The sequence below is a fragment of the Ochotona curzoniae genome, unplaced genomic scaffold (assembly GCF_017591425.1).
Source record: "Ochotona curzoniae isolate NIBS_2020 unplaced genomic scaffold, NIBS_Ocur_1.0 patch392, whole genome shotgun sequence".
In the NCBI taxonomy this organism is placed as follows: domain Eukaryota; kingdom Metazoa; phylum Chordata; class Mammalia; order Lagomorpha; family Ochotonidae; genus Ochotona; species Ochotona curzoniae.
The window spans coordinates 170,999-195,064 of record NW_024466964.1 but is presented as its reverse complement, the minus strand read 5'-3'; positions in this window follow the sequence as shown (position 1 = coordinate 195,064).

Below are 24,066 nucleotides of genomic sequence, written 5' to 3'. Positions count from 1 at the left end.
CGCTGATGAGTCCCAGCACAGAGGAGATGGACTTTGGTTCCTGACAGTGTCTTGGTGTTGAATCTGGGTAGAGATGAGCCCTGTTCAGGCTCTGGGAGAAAGAGGCTGGTGTGACCAAACTTGCACTTGGCAGGGAGAAGGCACAAGCAGATCTAGCCATCGTGGCATGGCTCTGCCAGGCATCTGTTGGGCTGCTTGGCTACGGCTGGTGAACCTCCCTGAGCCCCCGTGGCTTACGCGTGAGCTGGCATCATCAGTCCCCCATTCCCGCAGTGGTTTGGGGATGAACCAAGATGCTGCTACTGCCCATATTGGTGGTGACAGAGTTGGTCGTGACAATGATCCCCAAGGCCATAGAAATGGTCACGGTGATGGTATTAATCAGTAATATATGTGAATTCCAAACAGTTTTAGAGAATGGTGCATGTCATGGTGGAGGTGCTGAGAGAGAGAACCTTACATCTGCTGCTGGTGTACTACCCAGCAAGCACAAGTGCCGGGTCAAAAGCCGAGAGTCTCGTCTGGGCCTCCCACAAGGAGCACAGGGCCCCACATACTTGAGCCATCATTGCTGTTTCCTAGGGTCCACGTTAGCAGAAAGCTGGATCGGAAGCAGGGGTCGGACCAGACCAGGCATGCAGACGTGGGATGTATGTATCTGAGCAGCCTTCTAACCTTTGCATCAAGCACCAGCCCCCTCATCCTCCAGGCTCCAGGAGTGGGGCCCGCAGAAAGGTCACTTCCAAGTGCTTCCCTGGAGCTGCCTTCAGCCTGGGTCCTGCCCAGGGCTATGGTGGCTGCAGCAGAGCCATCACACACCACCCCGCCACTGCCCTTCCACCTCCCTCCCTGCTTGCCGGGTACTTGCCTTCCCTGCTTCCCTGTGTAGCTGTCTCCTAAAGTTCCCCCTTGGTTGGTCCTCACAGCCACACAGGGAACACCTGCCCGACTCAGAGACCCAGCCCAGCTACCCTCCGGGCCCAGCCAGTGACGGGCAATCAGCTGGGGACTCCAGGTCAACAGCTGCTTCCTCACCTGGCACACAGCCTGGAGGACTCGGGACCACGGCTGTGTGCGGAGCCTCTGCATCTCTGCCTCTCCCCATGTTGCCCACCTCGCAGCTCAGTAGTAGCAGCCCAGCAGCAGCCTCCCTGCACCTCCCCGCGCCAGCATCTCAGAGTGGAAAGTAACACCTCCCTCGGCCACCCACGCCCCAGCTGCCGATGTGACACCATTGTCCCTGCCGCCACGGTGGGCGTCTTTGCCTGCATGTCGCTTCACATGTGGCGGGCGCAGCTGTGAAACGGCTGGGAGAGATTTGGCATTGGAGCGCGCCTTGCCCCAGGCCCCTAGGCCTTGGAAGAACCTGAGACTCAGGCAGGAGTGAGGTTCTTGCCTGGCTGGACCATGGCAAGCAGATGACGTGGGCTCCCATCCCTCCTCCCTCCTGCACTGGCCCAGGAGGGGTTCTGAGCACTCTTTGGGGCCTCGGCCTACCAGCCCCAGGTAGACAGTGGAATTCAAGGGTCCCTGTCCCTCGGAGCTGGTGGCATGTAGGGACCCTGAGAGAAAGCTGTCTCTGCATTTTTGCATAGTCTGGTCAGACCCCTCCCCCCCCGCCCATAACCATGCCATGAGGCTGGCAGGACCACCTTCCCGTCCCAGACGGCACATTGGCACCAAGTCGTTTCATGTTTGCAAAACTCTTGGACTCCTCTGATCTTACACCTGTAAGTCTCAGATACGAGACTGAAGTGAGAGTTCTGAAATTGTCCTGTCCTCATCCTGGGCTTGAGCGATGAGGCACGGAGGCTCCGAGAGACCCCCCACCCCCAGGTAATGCAATGGTCAGTGCTGCATCCCGCATTCAGTTACTCTGGGGGTTGGCAGTTTTCACATCTCATGCCAGGAAGTCTTTCCTGTGTCAATTACCTCCAAGCCACCAACTGCGAGGCGAAGGCCATGCAAACAGTATTTGGTCTACTGCTTATTACACCTGTTCCAGGGCAGTGGGTGGGGGGCACCCTAACTGACGTGACTGGACCCTTTCACGTTGTGGTGCACGGGCTGTGGCATGTGCTGGGGAGACAGGTTCCCGGGTTTATTTTCCTATCGTGGCAGCCCAGGCAGCCCAGGGAGGAGGTGAGGCTGAGCAGCATGGATAAAGAGATGTGTGTGTTCTGGCGAATTTGGGAAATTAACTCTGAGGTTGTTCCAAGGAGAAAATGATGCTTTGAAATCAGGCATTTATTATTCTGTCTGAGCTCAATGCCTTTCAAAGAACTCTTTGTTTACTTAACTATCCTGTTTATGGTTTTATTTATGCTGGTTTCCCAAAGGAATCTGGAGCAGCTAATTGTTTCATTAGACTGTGAACTCCTCGAGGGCAGGAAGCACCTTCTTCATCTCTCCTCCTCTCCCAACTCCTGTTTAGCCCTGTTTCCTTTCCACTTCTGGCTGGATTCTCTCCCATCCTTATAATCCTCTGTGCTGTTGACATGTGAGCGCTCAGTGAGGACAGGGAGCTTGCATTTCAACATCTCATCCATCCACCTGTCCATCCATTCAACAAAAAAATCACCCAGCCATCCAATCACCTATCAAAAGTCCAACCATCATCTATTCAACCCAACACCCATCCATCCACCTGTCCACACGTGAATTTTCCCAACCGATCACCCATCATCCATTCATTCATCAGCCATCTGTCTGTCTACCTGGGCCTCTGTCCATCCATGCAGTCATCCACCCATTTTTTCAAAACTCCGCAAAGTGGAGCAGCTGACTTGAAACGGGACAGAGTCAAGCAGACAAACTCCTCCTAGCCCCTTTGGGGGCAGCGACTTACGCATAATACAGGAGAGAATGAGAGGGAGAAGAGGCCCGAGGCGTGACAGATCTGGTCCAGAGTGATGGTGAAGGGAGAGGTCTCCACAGGCTCCATGTCCTCGCCTCCCCGCTGCTTCTCTGAGAGAATCAGAGTATGCCATGATGCCTGCCGCTGCTGGATGTGGGCAGTACAGGTCGGTGAGCCAGGGAACACCATGGAGGGCTCCCAGGTGAGGCTCCTGGCTCCTGGGTCACTTGGCCATTACGACCATTTCAGCAGTGAAAAGGTGGATGGAAGATATCTTCCACTCACTGGTTACTCCTCAAACGGCCATCATGGTTGGGGCTGGGCTAGGCAGAAGCTAGGAGCTTGGAACTGCATGTGAGTCTCCTGTATGGGTGGCAAGAACCCAAGTGTCTGGGCCACCTTCTGCTGGCTGTCTGAGGTTAGGACTGAGGGGTCTGGCCCACACAATGTCCCCACTTGAACGGTCACAGGTGTTGACCACACTTCTGCCCAATTTGACTAGGGATCAGAATCTTGCACACTGCCTCCCCTGCAACCATTTCCATGATTTGTCAGTGTGGTCCGCAGAGCTCAGGGCACTGGGATCCCGACATGTGCTGGGCTCGGGGGCTGCTGTCCAGTGGACCATGGGGTGTGCTGCCTGTGGATGGGGGCGTCTTCCCCAGCCTGGTAGGTCTCTGAGCTCATCCTGGAGGGCCTTTGCAGAGAGGCCGTTTCCCACCTGTGCATGATAGACTCAGGGGTCACTGGGAATGAACTTAACCTCCAGTCTGTCTTCCCTCCTCTGCAGCCAGGGACTGGGACCGAACATTCCCACTTCTGAGTAGGAACCCAATTCTTAAACCAGTTGGTTCCCTTGGTAACATCCCCTCCCCAGCCCCGAGGCATCTCATTAGCATGAACTCAGGTTATTAAACAGGGAGGGGCTTAAGGGTAATGACCCCAATTCTTCAAGAGGTTTTCAGGATTTTAGCTCTCATGTCAGGAACCAGGGGAAAACCAAATGTGTATGTTTTCTTAAAGGATTTAGAGGGAGAGGTGGTTCATCTGCTGGTTGATTCGGAGTCTCCCCTAGGTGGCAGAGTACTAGAGCCAATGCCTGCTGCCTCCCAGGGTTGGCATTAGCAGGACGCCGGAATCAGAGGCCTGCCAGGCTCTGGCCAGGTGCTCTGATGCAGGCTGCAGCTGCTTCAGCTGAAAGGCCCAATGCTTGGCCCTCACATGTGCATTGCAATTCCATCTTCCAATAGCTTTTTCAGTACCTAGGTATGTTTTGTTCTTTGTGGAGTGGTGCATACATGGCATTGTGTGAGCTCTGGGGTCTGGCTTCTTCCACTCATTTGAGACTCCCACCTGCTGTGCATTCATACCTACATGCTCTTCACATTTTGTCCTTTGGCCAGTGAAGGGACATCTGGATTGCTACCCTTGTCGAGTGACTGCTGTGACAACCACGTAAGAGTCTTTGTGGGCCCTGTGGTCTCTAGTCTTTTGGGGGAAATCGCTAGGAGGGGAATTGCTGGGTCACTAAGCACACGCTGAGAGCTTTGCAAAAGGGCAGGAGACAGGTGGAGGTCTGGCGTGGTTCGGCTGCTGGTGTCTGGGAGGATCTGTGACTGTGAGAGCCACCGGAGGCCCCTGGAGTGTTTACATTCTGGGTTGTCACTTTAAAAAAGAAAGATTTTTTGATTTATTTGAAAGTTAGAATTACAGAGATGGAGAGACACGGAGTGAGAAAAAGAGCTATCAGCTGGTTCACTCTCAGACGGCTGCAAGGGTGAGGCCAAAGCCAGGAGCCAGGGGCCTGGCTCTCCACCGTGGGTGCAGAGGCTCAAGCACTTGGGCCATCCTCTGCTGCTTTCCCAGACCACTAATATGGAGCTGGATGGGAAATGGCGCAGCTGAGACTTGAACCGGCGCCCATATGGGATGCCACAGCCCAGTGCCTGCATGGTCATTTTATAGATGGCAGAGGGACAGGATTGCACTGGTCCCAGAGGGAGTTAGTGCTGGGCGGGAGCAATGGATTTGAGAGCAGGAGTTCTAGTCTTGGCTTTCCCGGTTACTACCCTCCATCATATGGACTTGGGAGATTAACTGCCTGGAGCTTGATGGAGTTAGGAACTATTTGTTGAGCACCTGCCATGTGCCGGGCACCATTCTTGGTGCAGGGAGACAACGGGGAGTAAGAGACAATCCTCGTGCCCAGGGGCTTAGCTGGCAGCTGGGATACAGATTGTCAGGAAGGGGGCAAGAGTGGACGTTTAAGGCCCCAGTGGGGATGCCCGGGTCCCACGCTGGATGGTCTGTGTCCCAGCCCTGGCCCCCATTTCTGATTCTAGATTCCTTCGAAGGCAGATCCTGCCATGCAGCAGTGATGACTCCAATACCTGGGCCCCTGTCACCTTCCGGTGAGATCTGGGCTGAGCCCCCTCTTCTTGGCTTTCCTTGGCTCCTCCGTGGGAGTTGCAGGCTATTGAGGAGTCAGCCTGCACACAGGAGCTCTGTCTGTCTGACTCTCAAATACGTAACAGACAAGATCCACCAGCATAAGCTGTAGCAAGTGTTTCTGAAAGGGCTGGGTTGTTCTCTGCTTCAGGCGGGCTAGTCTGTGCAGAGGCCAGGGGGTCCTGGGTGACGGGGAGGAGCTGGCTGGGTGTGGGGATCGGCTGGGGACAGGGGTGTGCAAAGAGAGGGAATAGCATGTGCCTGGTTGCAGGGGTTGGACAGGCACGGGAGGAAGGACCCTGTGGACTGTCTGGGAGAAATAAGAGGGACTCAACGTGGAGATGTTGGAGTGGCCGGCGGGCTGCACCTGCGTAAGGAGTCTGCAGTTTATGGCAAGAGCCTGTCTAGTTCAGACCCCATACGATGCTCGCTGTTGTGATTCCTCCTTAGATTTTTCATCACTCGTGGCTCCCACATTTCGGTGGTCTGAGCTGTACAGGTGGGCATGAGCCTGGAGTCTACAGCCTGATGGAGCCCCGGGCCTCAGCTGCAGGCAGAGGCCACCTGCTGTTCCTACTGGCCCCTGCTGATTGCTAGGCACCCTCTGCTCTGAGGACAAGGTGTGACAATGGGGGAATGTGATCTAGGGGTTCTGGTTTCCAGGCTTGGCCCCTCACCCCCACACTGCCAGGAGGAGAATGCCCCCCTGGTGGGGGAGGTGGGCTCTGGAAGCAGGAGGCAGCACTGCGCTTCCCTCAGCAGCTCCCTGCCAACTGCAGCTGCCAAATTACTGGTTGGAGGGTTTTTTTTTTTTTAAGCCTCCTGGGCGGGGGGGTGGGGAAGGTTGTCCTTGCAGCCCCCCCTGGAGTACAGAGAACTCTAGGGACAAGATCTGCTGATGGCCTCTGGAAGGTGCCCGTGGCTGCCCGGGAACCCATCAGCTCCTCTGACCCCGCTAAAACCCAGGGCAGGAACAAAGCCAAGTCCAACCAAGTGCTTGCTTGAGATGCCAGCAAGGAGGCCCCAAAATAAATGCAAAGGATATTTGAGGCACAGCGTCCACGCCGTCATCCCCCAGAGCCTCACAGCACTGTTCCCCGGCTCTGCGTTCATTTTGTGTTCAGCCTCTTTTTCATGCAGAAACACACACACACACACACACACACACACACACACACACACACACTCTGCAGGGGCGGGGCGGCCTTGGAAAGTCTCCCTTGATCTCAGGCAGTGTGTGGGGTGGGGACAAGGGGACAAGAGCCCTGGGCCGGGGGCAGGGCGGCCTTGCCCCCTGCCCGGCCCCCATGAGGCCATCAGTCCTGACAGGGCAGCTCAGCTGACTTGTCCAGAAGTCCAAGGGGCTGGATAATGCTGGTTTATTGCGCATTTATTATGTGCCAGTACTTGCCTTGGGTGTGTTAACGCATTTCGTCTTCTCAGCTACAGCACATGGGTGTTGTCATGATCATGCCCAGTTTGTAAGTTGGAAAACCTGAGCACATTATACTTATTATCCAAAGCTCTGGAACTTGACCCCCGGGCACCTTCGCTCTGTGGTCAGCGCTCTGAAGCTCTCAGTCTCTGAGCTACCCAGACTCCTGGTGGGCTCGTGTTTAGCTACTTCCAATGCAGCTTCAGCCCCCCCATTTGTGGCTAGAACTCCAGGGGAGATGGAGCCAGTGCTGTGGGGCAGCTGGTAAACCCGTGACACCTGGGATGCTGGCATCCGACGTACGGGGACTGGCTTGAGTCCCAGCTGCTTCGCTTCCGATGCAGCTCCCTGCGGATGTCCCTGGGAAAACAGTGGCGGATGGTCCAAGTGCTTGGGCCTCTGTGTCTAGGTGGGGAATGAAGACCCCCCTGGCTCCTGGCTGAAGCTGAGCTGATCCGCAGTCAGGAGTTAGGCGCTTCTTCTGGGTCTCCCATGTGAGTGCAGGGTCCCAAGGCTTTGGGCCACCCTTGACTGCTTTCCCAGGCGACAGGCAGGGAGCTGGATGGAAAGTGGAGCTGTTGGGACATGAGCTGGCACCCATATGGGATCCCGGGAGTGTAAGGAGAGGACTTTAGCCACTAGGCTACTGCGTCAGACCCCCCAAAAATAAATCTTTTGAAAAAAGAGAATATGTAGGGGCTGGCACAATGGCTCGATTCACCTCGATTGCAAAAATGACTCGTCAGCATCTCTCATTGAGAGATGGCAGCTCCTTCCCAGCCAGCCATGGTGAACAGCGAATGGAAACGGCAGTCGTGCTCCAGCCCCGAGCGCAGGCCTCCACTCCCCGTGCTGCTGTCACAGGGCCACCATCCTTGTGGCCCTGATCCTCCCGGTGGCCAGTTAGCCCCCCTGCCCATCTGCTGGCCGGCGGCAGACTGGTAAGCCAGAGCAGCTGAGAGGAGTCCAGGCTAGTCCAACTGAGCAGCTTGGGCCCGCTGGCCCCCAGGCTGGGGAGGGGAGGTTCGGGTCTGATGCTGGGGCTGTAGAGCTGTCAGTGAGTGCATAAGCACAGTGGGGTCTTCAGCTGAAGCCTCCCGAGGGTCCGTGGGAGCAAGGTGGCTCTGAGCCTCGTGGGACTCTGCAGGCACCAGGCAAGCTGTGTGAATCAAGTTGAAGGTGCAGAGAGCCTTGAGGCTGCTTTTCCCACATTCCAATTGTGGGGGCTTGGGTAGGTCATTTAAGAGGTCTCTCTCTCTCTCTCCCTCCCTCTCTCTCTTTTTCTGAGGTTTCAGTGACCCTCGAATGGCCTTTGGGATTGACCCGTGGGCTGAGTAGCTGGGCTCTTACAGAAGTTAGCCTACAGTAGAGTTTACATGCTGAGTCCTGACCCTACCACTCACTGTGGGTCTGACCTTGAATCTACCTAAGCTGTCACTTCTTGTTCTGTGTGCTGGGGTGCCTGCTAACATCTTGTACAACACCTTTGCATGAATAATGACCTTGGTCTGCTCAGAGGGGACAGGAGGGGGTGCCCCCCAGGCAGGTCTGCCTCTCCTGGCTCTGGCTCCACCACCTGCTGCTTCTAGTGATGGAGAGTCTCAGAGTGGGTTCTCCCATGGGGACCACCTCTGCTTTGACCTTGAGTTGAGGCTGTGAGGCCTGCAGTGAGCCTGGCCCAAGGTCAAGATCAGAGGGTGGAGCCTGCCCTTTCCAGCCTCCAGCCTCAAGCCTCTTCCACCAAAACTTCTGCTCTGGCCACCCAGCGAGACCATGTATTCTGCCCTCAGTGATTCAAAGGCACTGACCAAGCAGGCCCCTGCCCCTTTCCTGCATGAGCCACGTGGAAGGAAGGACCAGCCCTCCCTGGTGACTAAATCCTCTTGCTGACCTTTCCAGGCATCCCCTGTCCCCCAAGGCTGCTGCTGGAGCGCTCCGTGGGAGACATGGGGCTCCATCCTGGGTCGACCTGGGGGTGTCATCGGAGGTTTGGGTGACAACTGACCCATGTCACCTGTACTTCAGGACCGGATTAGAGAGGGCAACAGGATTGAGGTCACTCCCTCTGGGTGTCCACGGGGAAACTGAGGCCAAGGATGCCTGTACCTAGAACCTGCCCCTGCCCTTGAGCCCCCTCCCACCACCCCCATGGCCTCTTGGCCTTGTAGGTGTAGCTGATGGAGGTGTCTGTGGCCTTCTCCCCCTCCCCCACCCCAACTCCGGCTCCAGCCTCTCTCAGGGCAGGTGTTCCTCAGGCCCCACCCTGCCTCTTTAGCAACCCTGCAGGTATTAGCTTACCTCTAAAGAAGGAAGGGGTTCTCCAGGCTGGCCTGCAGAGCTGGGGATGCAGTGTGTGTGTGTGTGTGTGTGTGTGTGTGTGTGTGAGCTTTTCTCTGGCACACTGCACCATGTTGCTTCCATGCGGGCTGTGTTTATTCTGTGTGTGCACTGTGTACACTGCCCGTGGGTGTGGGTATGCTCACAGAAGTTCTTGCTGTACCCTTTTTCTGCCTGGCGTGTGGGCTTTCTAGGCATGTCTTGCGCACACAAGTTGTGCACGGCATGTGTGTGTGCCCTGAGGATGAAGAAGCCCTCGGAGCAGGTGCACGATGCGCACACCCTGAGCACGTCCGGTGTACTCTGAATGGGAACTGTGCGATGTGCACACCCACAGGGATCGATCCTCTGAAAGCCAGGCTTGGCGCGGCCCAGGGAAGGACTTCAAGGTCCAGTGCCGGGTGCCATGCCCTGCGCACACTGCCCACGGGGGCCCAGGGTCTGCTTCTGTGGTGTCTGCTCTCAGCATCCAGCATCCGAGGAGTGGGATTTACCTGGTGGGGGCCTGCAGTGGAAACAAGAACAGCAGGGCCTACAGCCCCCCTTGACCAGTGTGCACTTGGTCCCTTGGCCTCAGGGCATCCCTGTTGTCTTGCAGTGTTCTGCAAAGGATATGTCCTCCCACCTCTGACCACCCCACCCCCTGCCCGGCCAGCAACTTACCCCAAGGCCAACCTGGCTCCATCAATGGCCAGGAGTTGGGCACCCAGAGCCCAGGTCTGTGTGTCCTGAATCCTGTGCCCTGCCCCACTCACCAGGGCACCTCCAGACCCTCCTACAGCCACCAGATGGGTGTGGAGTGGGAAGAGGATAGCATTGAAGCTCGCCCCCACCCTTACATGTTATCCAGGCATCAGAGCGTGCGTGCACACCCGGTGCCTGCTCCTCACCCCACTCCAGGGCTGCCATGGCAACGCCACAGTTGGCTCACCATCTGCTGTCTTTGGGGACCTACGGCAGGCCTTTGCCATGCTGGGGATCGGCATGGGCCGCTGGCTGACCTGCTCTGGGCCGGTCCTGGGCTGCACCTGCACCTCTCAACCCTGCGGGGTTTGGAACGCTGCATCAGGAGTGTCTCGCATGGGAACACTGGGATCCCAGTGTTGTCCTTCGGGTTAGCCTCTGTGACATTCATGCTCAGCAACTGGCCAGACACTGGTTCACACCAGTGTGTGATGGCCAACCCCTCCTGGGAGGGCAGAGGGTTGGGGGGAAGGTATAGGTCGAAATCTAGGCTTCAATTTGTATGAGACGCAGCAAGAGAGAGGAGACAGATATGCAGATATTCCATCTTCTGGTTTGCTCCTCAAATGCCCTGCACACCTGGACCTGAGCCAGGCTGAAGCCAGGAGCCTGAGACGTGAACTGCATGTCCCACGTGGGTGGCAGGGACCCAATCACTTGACCACCATCACTGCTTCCTCTCGGAGTGTGTGTTGATAGGAAGCTGGGCTCAGGAGTTGGGCACCCAGAGCTCAGGTCTGTGTGTCCAGGCTGAGTACTGGACCCAAGCAGTATGTTCACCACTGTTTCAAACGCTGGTCAGGATTTAGGCTTCCCAGCGATAACAAGCAGAGATGGCCAACAGGGAAGGAGGGCTTGGAGGCATTAAAACTTGGATGCCCAGCTGCTAAGGGAGTTCCCAGCACACAGAGGCCACGACGGACAGTACCTGTATTGGTGTCACAAGGAGGGCCGGCCACAACTTCTGCCCTTGGCCACTCCTGCGAGGCAGGGATTTTCTCTTAGTGCTGGGAACATCTCCCTCCCCGACTCCTGGCTCCTCCAACTTTGTTTTCTTTGGAAAAAGTTCTCCCTTGGATGCTCTGTGCTTGTGTGAAAAGAACAGTGGAGAGGAGGAGGAGGCAGGTTTCCAGTGGGAGCTGGGCTGGAGGGAAGCCAGGAAGGACGGGAAGGGAGGAGGCAGGAAAGGCTGAGCTACCAGGGGCAGGAGCTGTTGAATCTGCGATGTGCCACGAGAGGGCGCTGTGTGTCCTGCTCCTTGTGCCTCCCTCTCATTATCTGTACAATGGGTCCAATCACTTGCCGGGGTGTGAAGATTGGGGATGATGTGAGTGGTGGTCTGGTGCAGTGAGCATGCGTGGCAATTGCCACACAGCGCCTGCTTTGCCAGGGACTCTGTGCCTGGGAGGGAGACTGCCAGGCAGACCCTCCCCCAGCTGGAGTGTTCCATCACTTGAGTGAGGAACCACCTCCCCCAGGCCCCGGGCTGCCACGTGACCAGTCCACAGGCAGAGAGTAACCCACATAAATTGAGGTCGGAGGGATGTGGGAGTCCTCGGCCTCAGGGGCCCCCAGCCTAATCCTAGGCTCAGGAACTGGGACGAATCCTGGAGAGCTACGAGGAGTCTTTGTGCGAGGCGGAGCCCACCTTTGTGCCACTCCTGCCACTGGGCTCAGTGCAGCCCCAGCGGTACCCAGCTTAGCTGGAGAGGGACGGTGAAGGGCAGAAACGGGGGGTTGGGCAGAAGAGTCACGGCTCCCCACCAATGAGGGCCTTCCTGTGAAATTCCAGCATCTGCAGATTTATTTCTGCCAGCAATTTACCTTTTCTGCAAGCAAGAGAAATCTGTTCTTGTTTATGAGTCATGGCTTTACGGGAAAAATTAGGAAAAGCAGCATCTGTGGCTTGGGACTGAGACGGCGAGGGGAGGCTCTGGGGCAGGCCCTGTGAGCAGTGAGCCTGCGCATCACCTGGGTGTCCGGGCTGAGCTCTGCTCTCTCCCACTCAGCCCTGGGGGATTGCTTTGTTGGCTGAAGGTGCAGGGTTTTATTTATGTTCAAACAATATCCTTTTCGACAAAGCAAACATTTCCCAAGTCAATAAACTTTGAAGCTTAAAACCAAAAGCTCCACTTGACACAAGCTAGAAAACTAGAAAATATATAGTCTGTGGAATCCTGGTAGAAAAGGGATGGGACCAAGAGCGGTCTGGGACTAGAGTCGCTGTTGCATCCCCAAGCAGGGGCTCGGAGGGGTGGCTGGCCCTGTGTTGTGAAGGAATGCCATCCTCCTGTTCTCTCTGGGGCACACTGATGCTTGAACATCACCTGGAGATCCATCCTGGCAGATGCCTTAGCCGGATCCTCAGGCCACACTGCCTGGTAGGGTAGTCTGCCTATTGTCCCTGCTCCCCTGTCCCAAACTCATGGCCTTCCAGCTCCAGACTACATCTCCCAGGCTCCTTTGCAGCTATTCTGGCCATGTGATTGGCATCTAGCCAATGGGATGTGAGTGAAAGTGACACCTGCTGTCTCCGGTCTGTGCTCTTCAAAGGGCGTTTTCCTTCCTGTTTCCCACTTGCAGCGGCTGCTGCTGCTGGGACAATCCTCTCCCGCTGGAGGCTGGGAGTGGGTAATCTGAAGTCACAAGACAAGCAGTGTTTGCCAAGGGATGTCCTACAACAGCGGCCTGCATGTTGTTAGCTGATAATCCACAGGAAAGAAAGGGCTCCCTGACCCCGTACTGACAAGCACAGATAAGAGTCAGGGATCACTTCAGAGGGGGTTTCTCTGGGGACCCCATCCACCCACCAACTGAACCACTGGACTCAGAACTCCAACCATGGGGAGAATCGTAGGATCTGTGGTCTGACCGTGGAGTGCATGTGTCTAAACTGGGCCTCCTCAGTGGCTTAGCTGGAGCAGTGGACAGCATACCCAGATGCTCATGGAGGATATGGCAATTCTCTGGGGCCTGCAGAGGACATCTGGTACCATAGCAGAAGAAGGAGGGCAGAACAAATTGGACAACTACCCCAGCCAAACAATGACAGCAAATATCTGGGTGAATGGAGACTCTAAGGTGGACTGTGTCAACCAATGGATCTTGGAAGGATTTCCTCATCCTTGTATGGGTGAGATTGGGCAGCATTTCCAGAACTATCAAAACCACTTGAGCAGACCCCGCAGAACATGCTGCACGTTGGGGACCCTGGGATGATGCCATTGGGTGACCCTTCCCCATCCCCAGGTACTGAGGTGGTTGGGGTGCTGGGTGCGGCTTCTCTCCTTATCTCTCCCCTTCCCCAGATATAGGAAGAAGAAAAAGAAAATTTGGAAAAAATGATCTCACCAATTTACCCCTAATCCTAGACCATTCCCACCTTAACTATGTAAACATCAGCAAAAATAAAAAATAAAACTAAAAAAAGAAAGGAGAGTGAGAAAGGGACAGTGAGGAAGTACATATGGGAAATACTGGACACAGTGAGCTGGTTTATTAAAAAAAACTATTGAAAAGCAGAACCACACACACATATACACAGAGAAAGAAAGAAAGAGAGAGAGAGAGAGAGTGTGTGTTTTTCACCTGCTGGTTCATTTCCCAGATAGCCACAAAAGCTGGAGTTGTGCTAGTCTGAAGCCAGGAGTCAGGAGCTTCTTCTGGTCTCCTACATGAATGGCAGGACCCAGCAGTTGGGCTGTCCTCTGCGGCTCTCCTAGGCTCATTATTAACGAGCAGGATTGGAAGTGGAGCAGTTGAAACTACAACTGATGCCCATATGGGATGCTGGTGCTGCAGGCAGTGGCTTTACCTGCTATGCCACAGCGCTAGCCCTGAGCTGGCCGATTTCTTTCTACTGGAGTATCTTGGGATTTTAAACAGACTCAGAGTAACGAGTCACGCTACTGCTGAAAGGAGGGCGTTCAAAGGTTATTTTTAATTAAGTGGGAACATCTGACAGGTAAGTGTTCAGAGAAACATAGGTTGGGAAGTGCTTAGAGAGCTCGAGGAAGGCTGCTGGAGAAGTCACCTGTGCTGGGTCTGAGCACAGGAGAGTGGGAGAAGGATGTGAGAACGGGTGACTCTTCTCCACCCATCAGACATGGTGGCACCGAGTGCACGAGGGCAGAGACTTATGTGGGTCAGGACTCCATTGCACACAAGCGGCTCAGATAGACTTAGGCAAAAAGGGGAATTTATTGGTCCATGAAACTCATTTCAGGCATGGCTGGATCCAGGTGCTTGGGCTGGACCCTCAGGACGAAGTGTTGGTTTTGTTGGCCAGCAGGCTCTTCCTCTCAGGAGGGCCCATGCCTCCATGCTTCCCACCAGCAACCCTAGCCAGCAGCGAGATGCCTCTGGACAATGATGTCCACCCAAGCCCTAGGATGGACTCTCATTGGCTCAGCTTGAGTCATGTGCCCACCTGGGGGAACCAATCTCTGCAGTCGAGGGGCATTTAGTGCTCTGATTGGTCAGATGCTTCAGCATCTTTACCTCCCTTCCTCTCAGTTGACAGAGGAAGAAATGGAAGCCAGAGGGGGAAGAAACAGCTTGCTCAAGCGATTGAGCTGCAGAGTGAGGACAGGGCTTCAGCTCCGGGCTCTTCCTGCTGCAGCTGGTGCCTGGGGGCCAGTCAGGCCAGCATGGGTGCAGTGGTGGAACCCTGCCAGGGGGACTGTATTGCAGATGAGGATTGTTCTGTGACCTTTGGGAATCAGGCTGACTGTGGGTCCTGAACATGGTGGGGTTGGCCTAACTGGGGAAAGCAAAGGCAACTGAGCAGGAGCAGGGCAGGGGTGCGCCCTGTTTTCTATAGGGTCAGGGGTGCACCCTAATTTCAGTAGGGCCAGGGGTCATGAGCCAGTGTTCCCTTCCTCTACAGCCAGGCCATCCCCCAGGCTTCTTTATTGTCTCTTTGAAATGTCCCGAGACCTGCTACTTCTCCATGATCCAGCGGATCTCCGCCCAGACTGAGGCCTCACCATCTGGTAGCTGGTTGTTGGCAGCCATTCCTTGACAATGACCTCCGCGCTTCCATCCTTGCTCTCTAGTCTCAGCCTCAATCCCTTCTTGAAAAATTTTCTTTTTTTCCTTTATTGAGAGGGGGATGGTAAGAGAGAGAGAGACGGGGGGACAGAGAGAGAGAGAGCAAGTGAGAAAGCTGACTTGTTGGTTCTTTCCTCAAGTGACTGCGATGGCCTGGGCTGCTCAGCTCAGTCCGGGTTTCTGCTGTGCGTGGCAGAGACGCAAGTGCTGCCTCCAGGGCCGGCATTAGCAGGAAACTGAAGTGAAGCACCAAGCACTCCAAAGTGGAAATTGGGTGTCTCAGCCACTATGCCAAATCTCATTCCTCTACCTGCCCTTAAGATTTATTCAGGGACCTGGTGCGGTAACCTAGTGGCTAAAGTCCTCTGCTTGTACACCCAGGATCCCATATGGTGCTGGTTTGTGTCCTGGCAGCCCCCTTTCCAATCCAACTCCCTGCTTGTGGCCTGGGAAAGCAGTTGAGGACAGCCCAAGGCCTTGGAACCCTGCACCTGCAGGAGACCCTGAAGAAGCTCCTGGCTTCGGATTGGCTCAGCTTCGGCTACTGCGGCTGCTTGGGGAGCAAGTGGAAGATCTTCCTGTCCGTCTCTCCTCCTCTCTGTAGATTCGAGTTTCCAATTAAAAAATAATTTTTTAAAAAAAAGATGTATTTACTTGAAAGTCAGAGTTACAGAGAGAGGAAAGAGAGGGAGAGAGAGAAAGAGAATGAGTGCTAATGTAGGCCAGGCTGGAGCCAGGAGCCAGGAGCTTCATTTGATCTCCCATGTGGGTTCAGGGGCCCAAGCACTTGGACCATCTTCTACTGTTTTCCACAGGTGTGTTGGCAGGGAGCTTGATTAGAAGTGGAACAACTAGGACGAGAGCTAGTGCCCAGATGGGATGCCAGGATCATGGGGAGCAGATTTACGCACTAAGCCACAGACTGGCCTTCCTCCATCTGTTTGACATAGGTGTCTGGGTGATCTTCGAAACCCAAGTCAGATGTTTTTGCTAAGTTTCCCAGTGGCTCCCATTGTCCCGAGACCTAGTCTGAACTGTGCGTCCTGGTGTGTCTGGCTGGGGTGAGCCGTTGTCAGGCTCCAAGCACGTGGTCTCTTCCAGCTCCTTGAGTGAGCCAAGGTCCCTGTGCCTGGAGCCTCCATGTGGTTCCCGCTGTCCCACACGCTCCTCCCTCACCTGACCGAGACCCGATCACTCCTGAGACTCAGCTCAGGGTCCCTTCCTTCCCTGGTGGCCTACCCCAGCCCCCTGCCCTGCTCCGTCTTGCCTGGAAGATGGTGAGATTCTGAGAACGAATTCTCTATCTGAGGTTGCTCAGCCGGTCAATGGCTGACTCACACAGCATTCAGCTCAACAAGTGCAGGCGCAGCACTTAGATGGGCCAGGCCTCCGTCTGGCTCTGAGGTTACTCAGGGAAACGCTGAGACCGGCAAGCAAGATGACGATGACCGCGGGGACCCTGGGCTTCATTTCAGGGAGGCAGTGAAGGCTCCAGAAAGGGAGGGGTGGAACCAAGGGTTTAAACCGGTGCTGGTGGAAAGATGTCACCATTCCCTGAATCATGGGATGAATGACAGGCCGTGCACCTGCCTGTTCGGGGGTAACGATGTTGGGGTGAACACCTGCGGATTAAGCAGGTGTCTGAGGCGTTGTCTGCACGAGTGTTGCTGTGCACGCAGGGATTCAGGCTGTGTGGACACGCATGTGAGTGTGCTTACAGAGTGTGTGAGTGTGAAGACAGATAAGGAGTGTGCTTACAGAGAGCTAACGGGTGCACACAGGTGAACTGAATCTTGATCGGTCACTTGCCTGTCCCAAGTGAGCGCCTCTCTTACTCAAATCTGCATCAGTGGCCCAGGCCTGGGCCCCCGAGGGCCTAGCTGTGTGAGCTGCTTAGAAACAGAGTGTGAGGCAGTGTGGCTTACCAGCAGGAGGACGGGCGAAGAGGTGAGGGAGCCGGGGGAGAGGAGGCTGTGCGCGGAGATGTGCTTCCTTGGGGAACGGGTGCTGGGCGACAGGCCTGGCCTCGAGGGAGGGAGGCAGCCAGTCCTTCCCAGCCAGCCTGAAGCTCAGCTGGAAGCACGGCGGGGGGGGGGGCAGTTCTGGGGAGGCAGCTTAGGTTAAGTCAAGACAACAGTCCAGGAGAGGCCTGAACCCCACAGAGTTGCCAATTTGATGGTGGTGGAGGAGGGTGTACGGGTGGCCCTCACTGCACCCCAGGATTCTCTCTCTCCACCCTTCTCTTTCATTTTTATTGGAAAAGCAGATCTACAGAAAGGAAAGAAAGAGATCTTCCATCTGTTGGTTCACTCTTCAAATGGCTGCAGTGGCTGAAACTGATCCAAAGCCAGAAGCCAAGGGACCTCTTCTGGGTCTCCCACGTGGGTGCAGGGTCCCAAGGCTTTGGACCATCCTCTGCTGCTTTCCCTGGCCATAGGAAGGGATCTGGATGGGAAGCAGAGCAGCTGGGACACAAACTGGAACCCATGTGAGATACTGGTGCTTACAGATGGAGGATTAGTCAGTTAAGCTACCGTGCCGGTCCCTACCCTGAATTTTCAAATAAGGTCCCAGGGACGATGGCAGCACTAGATACTTCACATGCACAAAGATGGGAGTGCAGGGAGGAGTGGCTGAGGATCCAGACGGACACCAGACACCACGGACTCCTGGTCTGCAGTGTGTCAGCAGGGGCCGTAGCTGCAGCCTGGGCCCTTGAGCTTGGGGGCTGTGTGCTTGCAGCCACAGCTGGGGGGTAGGGGGAGCCAGGGGTTTGGAGGCCCCGGGGACCACTGTGGCCCTCAGTCTCCTGGTTTCACAGGTGAGAAAAGCCTGATACTGGGAACCAGAGCTGGGACAGGCTCAAGCCACACTCCCAGCCCCGAACTGGGGCCACTTTGGGGACCTGTGGGGTTCTTCTCGTAGCTATGAGATGTTCTGGGAGCTGAGCAGCCGTGGGAGCTCGCTCCCCTGTGAGCCGTGGGCCTCCCCTCCCAGGGAGCTCTAAGTGCTGGAGAGAAGGGTGTGAAATTTCATTTGCACTAATTATCCCGAAGTGAGAGAGCGGCAGAGGAGCTGCCGCTGCACATTCGGCTGCTTCCAGCTCCGCGCCCCAGGTTGCTGCTTAGTTTCGTGCCAGGGGTGGGGGTGGGGTGAGGGTGCTGTCACCATGGCAACCGCAGCTGCTGGCATTTGGGGGTGGCTGGGCTGGAGGCTGGGCGGAGGTGCAGAAGGAGTGGGTGAGGAAGGGGCAGACCCAGCTGTGTGTGCCCCCGATACCGGACTGTGAGGGTCCTGCACAGGGTCGAGTGAGGCTGGAGTGAGCCCCTTCTGTCCACCTGCAGCTTGGTGGGGGTGGGGAACAGCTCTGTCCTAGGGGAGGACTGGTTCAGTCTATGTTTCGGTGACTCCCTAGGGCAGGAGAGGTCTTTTTGGGACAGGATGTAGGGGGAAGGTCTGGGAGCCAATGAGATCCCGGCCTCTTCCTCTGGCCCCTCCCACCATCCCTTCCCTTGCTCCACCTTCCCGCCTCACTACCCCCATCACCCTCACCCCCTACAGCCCCATCCACCCCTCACCATAGACTCTTTCCTGCCACCACGAGAGGGCGCTCAGGTGCCATGGCCGCCCCAGGATTTTGCAGTCTAAAGGTGCCTGGGGGCTGGCCCCTGGGAGCAGATGGTGTACAAGAGGAAGCCCCCCAGCACTTGGCACCTCCGTAGATACGAACCGATTCTAGTCTGTTGGCAACCTGGGCGGGTCCGGGCTGTCTGTAAAGGCTGAAGAGGTCCCAGCGACTTCTAACAGTCTTAAGGGGAATGAGTGTGTGTGTGTGTGTGTGTGTGTGTGTGTGTGTGTGTGTGTGTGTGTGTGTGTGTGTGTGTGTTTTGGGGGTGTGCTCCGTGGAACCAGAGTGGAAGGAGCTTGGGCGTACACTGCTGTCCCCTCCCCTCATCTAGCCCCCCTGGGAGGATGGGGTGACCTCCACACAAACACCAGTGACATTAAGTAGGTGCACAAGTGGGTGCTCCCTTTGCCTTCAGTGTGCTGGGGACTCTGCCAAACGAGGGGCACAGCAGGGTCCAGGTGGGTGCAGGGTGCAGCATCGCGGGTCTTCACCCAAGGCAGGGATGGCATTTGTATGCATCAGCGAAGCGTCACGGAACTCATGGCCGACTCTTCAGTGACCGCGCACGCTTGTGACATGTTGCCGAAGCTCTGGGTGCCGTGGCAGGCAGATGCCGGACTCCCGGCTGCTTCTGTATGGCAGCTGACTGCTCAAGCATAGAGGCCAGGCTCCCGGCAGAAAGGAGTGTAGATGTGGTGTGGAGGGAGCAGAGCGGATGTGTGGCAGGCACCAAGGGCAGCCCTGGGGGTGGTGAGAGGGGCTGGAGATGGGGCAGGGTTTGGGGACTGAGCCAGGAGGCTGGGGGCAGGTCCGGGGGCAGAGCCGGCTGCCTTGTGCGGGACGGTAGAGAGCAGGTGTTTTCAAAGCGAGGACAGTGTTTCAGAGCAGGAAAGTGGATCTTTCTTCTTCTTCACCAGTCTTGGAGCATCTTAAAATCAAGCAGGCAGGTGTGGAAAGCACCTCCTGGAGATGCCACGAGGATCCAGGGCCTCAGGGGCAGCCGGAAGGACCCACATGGACTGAGAGGCTAAGCTGGGAGGACGGAGAGTCAGGACCCTGGGACTCTGGCACTAACACATGGGCTGTGGTCTAAAGCCTCAGTTTACCCATCCGTGAAATGGGAGAGTCCTGGCCCTGATTGCTTCCAAGAGACCCTCTGAAGAATCTCCCCGTCCTCGCCAGAGAGGAGGCTTCCAACGCCGCAGCCAAGGTCTGTGAGCTTCATATTGAGCTGTGGTTTTTCTTTTTGCACAATTGGTCATTGTTTTAAAAGGAAACACGTATTTGTTTTTATTTATTTGAAAGGCAGAAGAAATACAGAAAGGAAGAGATGGGGGAGGGGAAGGGAGAAAGAGAGAAAGAAGAGAGAGATTTTGAATCTGCTAGTTCGTTCCACAAATGCCTGTAATGGTCGGGGTTGGGCCAAGAGATGGCAATGCCAGCTGGGTCTTCCATATGGGTGGCAGGGGCCCAAGTATTTGGGCCATCATCTGCTGCCTCCCAGGTTGCGAGCAGAAAGCAGGGTCAGAACCAGAGATGTTCAGACAGATACACGACGCAGGGGTCTCATGTGGCAGCTTAACTCACTGCTCCCCAGTGCCTGTCCCAGCTGGTGGGTTTCCCTGAGTCCCTGTGCTGGGTAGGGGGTGCTGCGAGGTGGCAGGTCAGAGGCGGAAGGGAACGTGGACTGCAGAGACGAAGCTTGTGCAGCAGAGAGCAGTGAGTGTTGTGAAGAAAAGCAGCCCCGAGTGTCTGTCTCGCTCCCCTGCTCCTTGTCTGTGTCCAGGTCAGCACCGGCAGGTGTTTGCTCTGTCCGGGCAGTTTGTAAAGGAGGTGATGTGCGTCCACTCCCTCAGCCCTTGCTAGAGGCAGCAGGGATTTACAGTTGAGGAAGTGGAAGTGCAGGAAAGTTGAATGATGAGGTCAGCGTTATGGTATATTGAACAAGGCTGGCACCCTATATGGGTGCTGGTTCAAGTCCCTGCTGCTCCACTTCTGATCCAGTTTCCTGCTAATGGCCCAAGTGCTTCGGTTCCTGTATCCACTTAGGAGATTGGGAAAAAAAAAGTGCCTGGCTCCTGACTTGGGGCTGGCCCAGAGCTGGATGTTGTGGCCATTTGCGGGAGTGACTCAGCAGATGGAAGATCTCTTTGTCTCCCCTTCCTTCTCTAACTTTCAAATAAAGAAATTTTAAGAAGAAGGAAAAAAGAAAGGAAGAGAGAAAGAGAAGCCAAACTCTGTGACTTTCCCCAAGTTGTGAAGTTCCTGAGTGTCCAGTCTGGAATTCGACCCCTATCTGAGTTCAGCTGGCCACCTAGCTGCCCACGGTGCATGTGGCCCAGGGCCTCCTTGCTGCTGTCACAGAGGTGAGAATTGAGCAGAAGCTGCATCTCACTGAACATGGGTTGGGGGCGAGGGTCAAAGATTCTAGGATTCTTTTAAAATATAATGATGGAGAGGGTGGCCACCCATGTCACTTAGCGAGAATTTGTGGCTGTCTGAGTGCTGAGATTGGGCACAAGGGTGGAGGGTATGGAGGGACACAGGTGGCCAGGGGCGAGAGTGCCTGGGTCAGGCTGTCGCTTTGGTGGTAGGAAGCAGCTGGCATGAATAACAGGCAGGGAGCAAGTGGGAAGGCCCACCAGGTGAGGCTGTGGTCTGGAGCTGCTTGGCTGCTAATCCCCTTGCTGTGTGGTTCCAAGCATGTCTGTCTCTTGCAAGTGTCATTTCCCATCATCCAATGAGGGGGCACCTGGGTGACGGCTGGTCACTGCATCAGGGAGGCACCTGCCCGGTAGTGAAGACACTGGGAAGGACACCCACAGTCTGCAGCAGGGCACATGGGCATGACACCAGCTGTGGTCCTCCTTGCCATGATGCAGAACTGGAGAGGCAGCAGGGATGCGCAAGCAACTGGACTCCTGCTGCCTGCACAGCAGGTCTGGGCTGCATTTCAGCTCCCGACTTTGAGTTCAGCCAGGGCCCTGTGGGCATTTGGGGAGTGAACCAGAGGATGGGAGCTCTTGGTCTCTCTGCCTCTCAAAACAACAACAACAAATTTAAAAATGCAATGTTAGAAAAGCCACTACCAGCTCTTTCTCTCGGGTGTTTGAGGTGGGACAGCCCTATCCGGCCTCAGAGCCCAGGGGTGATCCTGCAGTCAGCATCTATACCACGTGGCCCCAAACAAGAGCTGAGTGGTGACAGAGGAACCATCCAGTGGCTGAGTTGGTCTGAGGGATCGGGCAGCCTGCGGCGTGCCACCACCTGCAGCTCCCGTGCCCACACATGTGTAGTCTTCACTCCGAGTCTGAGCCTTATCCTCTTGTGATTGTCTTGGGCTCCTCACTGCTGCCCACGTCCTGGAGTTAACCAGGCACATACAGAGGAAGTGGCTCTCCTTCTCGAGCTGCTCCCCAGACGCTGGTTCTGGGCGGAATGGACATTTTGTTTGTCTTGGGTGTATCACCCTGGGGAGCAGAGCTGCTGGGTGATGGCACGGTTTTATGCTTAGTTATTGAACAGCAGCCAGACCGTTTCCCCACAGAGGTTACCCCATTTTACATTCCCATCAGCAATGTGTGGTGTTTCCTGTTTTCTTTGCATCCTTGTCAACACTTGGGTTTCTCCAACTCTTTGAAGCCATCCTAGTGAGAGTGAAATGCTGGGATGTTGATCTGCATTTCCGTGATGGCCAATGATGTTGACTATGTTTTTGTGTGTTTCTGGCCATTGTTGTATTTTCTTTGGTATTTAGATACCTTGCGGATTTAAAATTCAATTCTTTATACATGTAAGTACGTTGTAAAAACATTTTCTTCCTTCTGCGGACTTTCTGTTAACTTTCTGGGTGCCATCTTTTGAAGGATGGAAGTTTTTAATTTTGATGACATCTAATTTATCTGTTCTTCTCTCTGCTCACTTATGCTTTTATTGTTACCTGTAAGAACTCACTGCCAAGTCTAAAGTCACAAAGATTTTTTTTGGAGATCTTGATTTACTTATTTGAAAGGCAGAATTACTAAGTTAGAGTCTTGTGTCCAGGCAAGCCAACACATAGGAGCACCCTTCACTGATACAGTTTGGAGGCTCTTTATTATTGGCGGTGAAGAAGGGGCTCATACCCCGAAGGCCTCTTGACCCCAAATCACAGAATAGCAGGGTTTATAAAGGCAAGAATCAGAAGCCAGGGTGGGTTCAGGGGAACTGAGCTGATGCAGAAATACCTTAGGGATAAAAATTTACTATGAAGCTTTTGTTGCTGAACCAGGCGAAACTCGTTTTTCTCCAAGTCATGCGTGGACAGCCTAACCAGGGAATCAGACATTCTTGTCAAGAAGGATGTGGTGTTCTTGGCTGGGCTACAGTCTCACAGCGGGGGGTTATCTCACCCCAGATGGAGTTTCTCCTGCCAGGGCTGTTATTTCAAGCGAGAGAAAGAGAGACACCCAGAGAGATCTATCTACTGATCCACTTCCTAAATGGCCACAAAGACCTAGGGTGGACCAGGCCAAAGCAAAGAGCTTATTTGGGTCTTGGTTTCCCACGTGGGTTGCAGGGGACATCTTCCACTGCTTTTCATATTAGCAGGGAGCTGGATTGGAAACAGGGGAGCTGGGGACTCAAATTGGTGCCCATATAGGCTGCTGGCACTGCAGGGCAGGACTTAACCCTCTATGCGCAGTGTTGCAAAGAGTAACCACTTTGGCTTTTTGATCCATTTAAACTTCTGTGTGTGTGTGTGTCTGATGTGAGGCGAGGCTCCGATTTCATTCTTTGGCAGTTGTCTCAGCCCAGTGTGTTGCATGCTGGCTGACATCCTTGCTGAGCTGATCACAGAGCCGGGGTTCCACTTTGGCTTCTCGGTTCTGCTCCGTCCATCTAGGTGCCGGACCTTTGCCAGTACCATTGTGTTTTTAATATTCTAATTTGTGATAGTTTTGAAGTTTGAAAGTGGAATTCCTTTATCTTGGTTGTTCTTTTTCAAAATGCTTTAGACTGTTTGGGATTCCTTGCAATTGCATATGAATTTCAGGACTGATTTTTCCATTCTTCATTGACAATATGGAATGTGGGTATCTGGCTTAGCCCCCCAAAAATGCTTTGTTTGGGCCTGGCGGCTAAAGTCCTCACCTTGCACATGCCAGGATCCCATATGGGTGCTGGTTCTAATCTCAGCAGCTCTACTTCCCATCCAGCTCCCTGCTTGTGGCCTAGGAAAGCAGACAAGGATGGACCCTGCATTCGTGTGGGAGATCTGGAAGAAGTTCCTGGCTCCTGGCTTTGGATCGGTGCAGCACCGGCCATTGCGCTCACTTGGGGAGTGAACCATCAGGTGGAAGATCTTCCTCTCTGTCTCTCCTCCTCTCTGTATATCTAATTATCCAGTAAAAAAGTTTTGTTCTTTGAGCACAAGTTTTGTACTTATTTTGATAAAGTTATTTATTCTTAAGTATTTTTATTATTTTTAAGATTTATTTATTTTTATTGGAAGGTCAGATTTACAGAGAAATGGAGAGACAAAGACTTTCCATCTGCTGCATGATTACCACACAAAATTGGCGT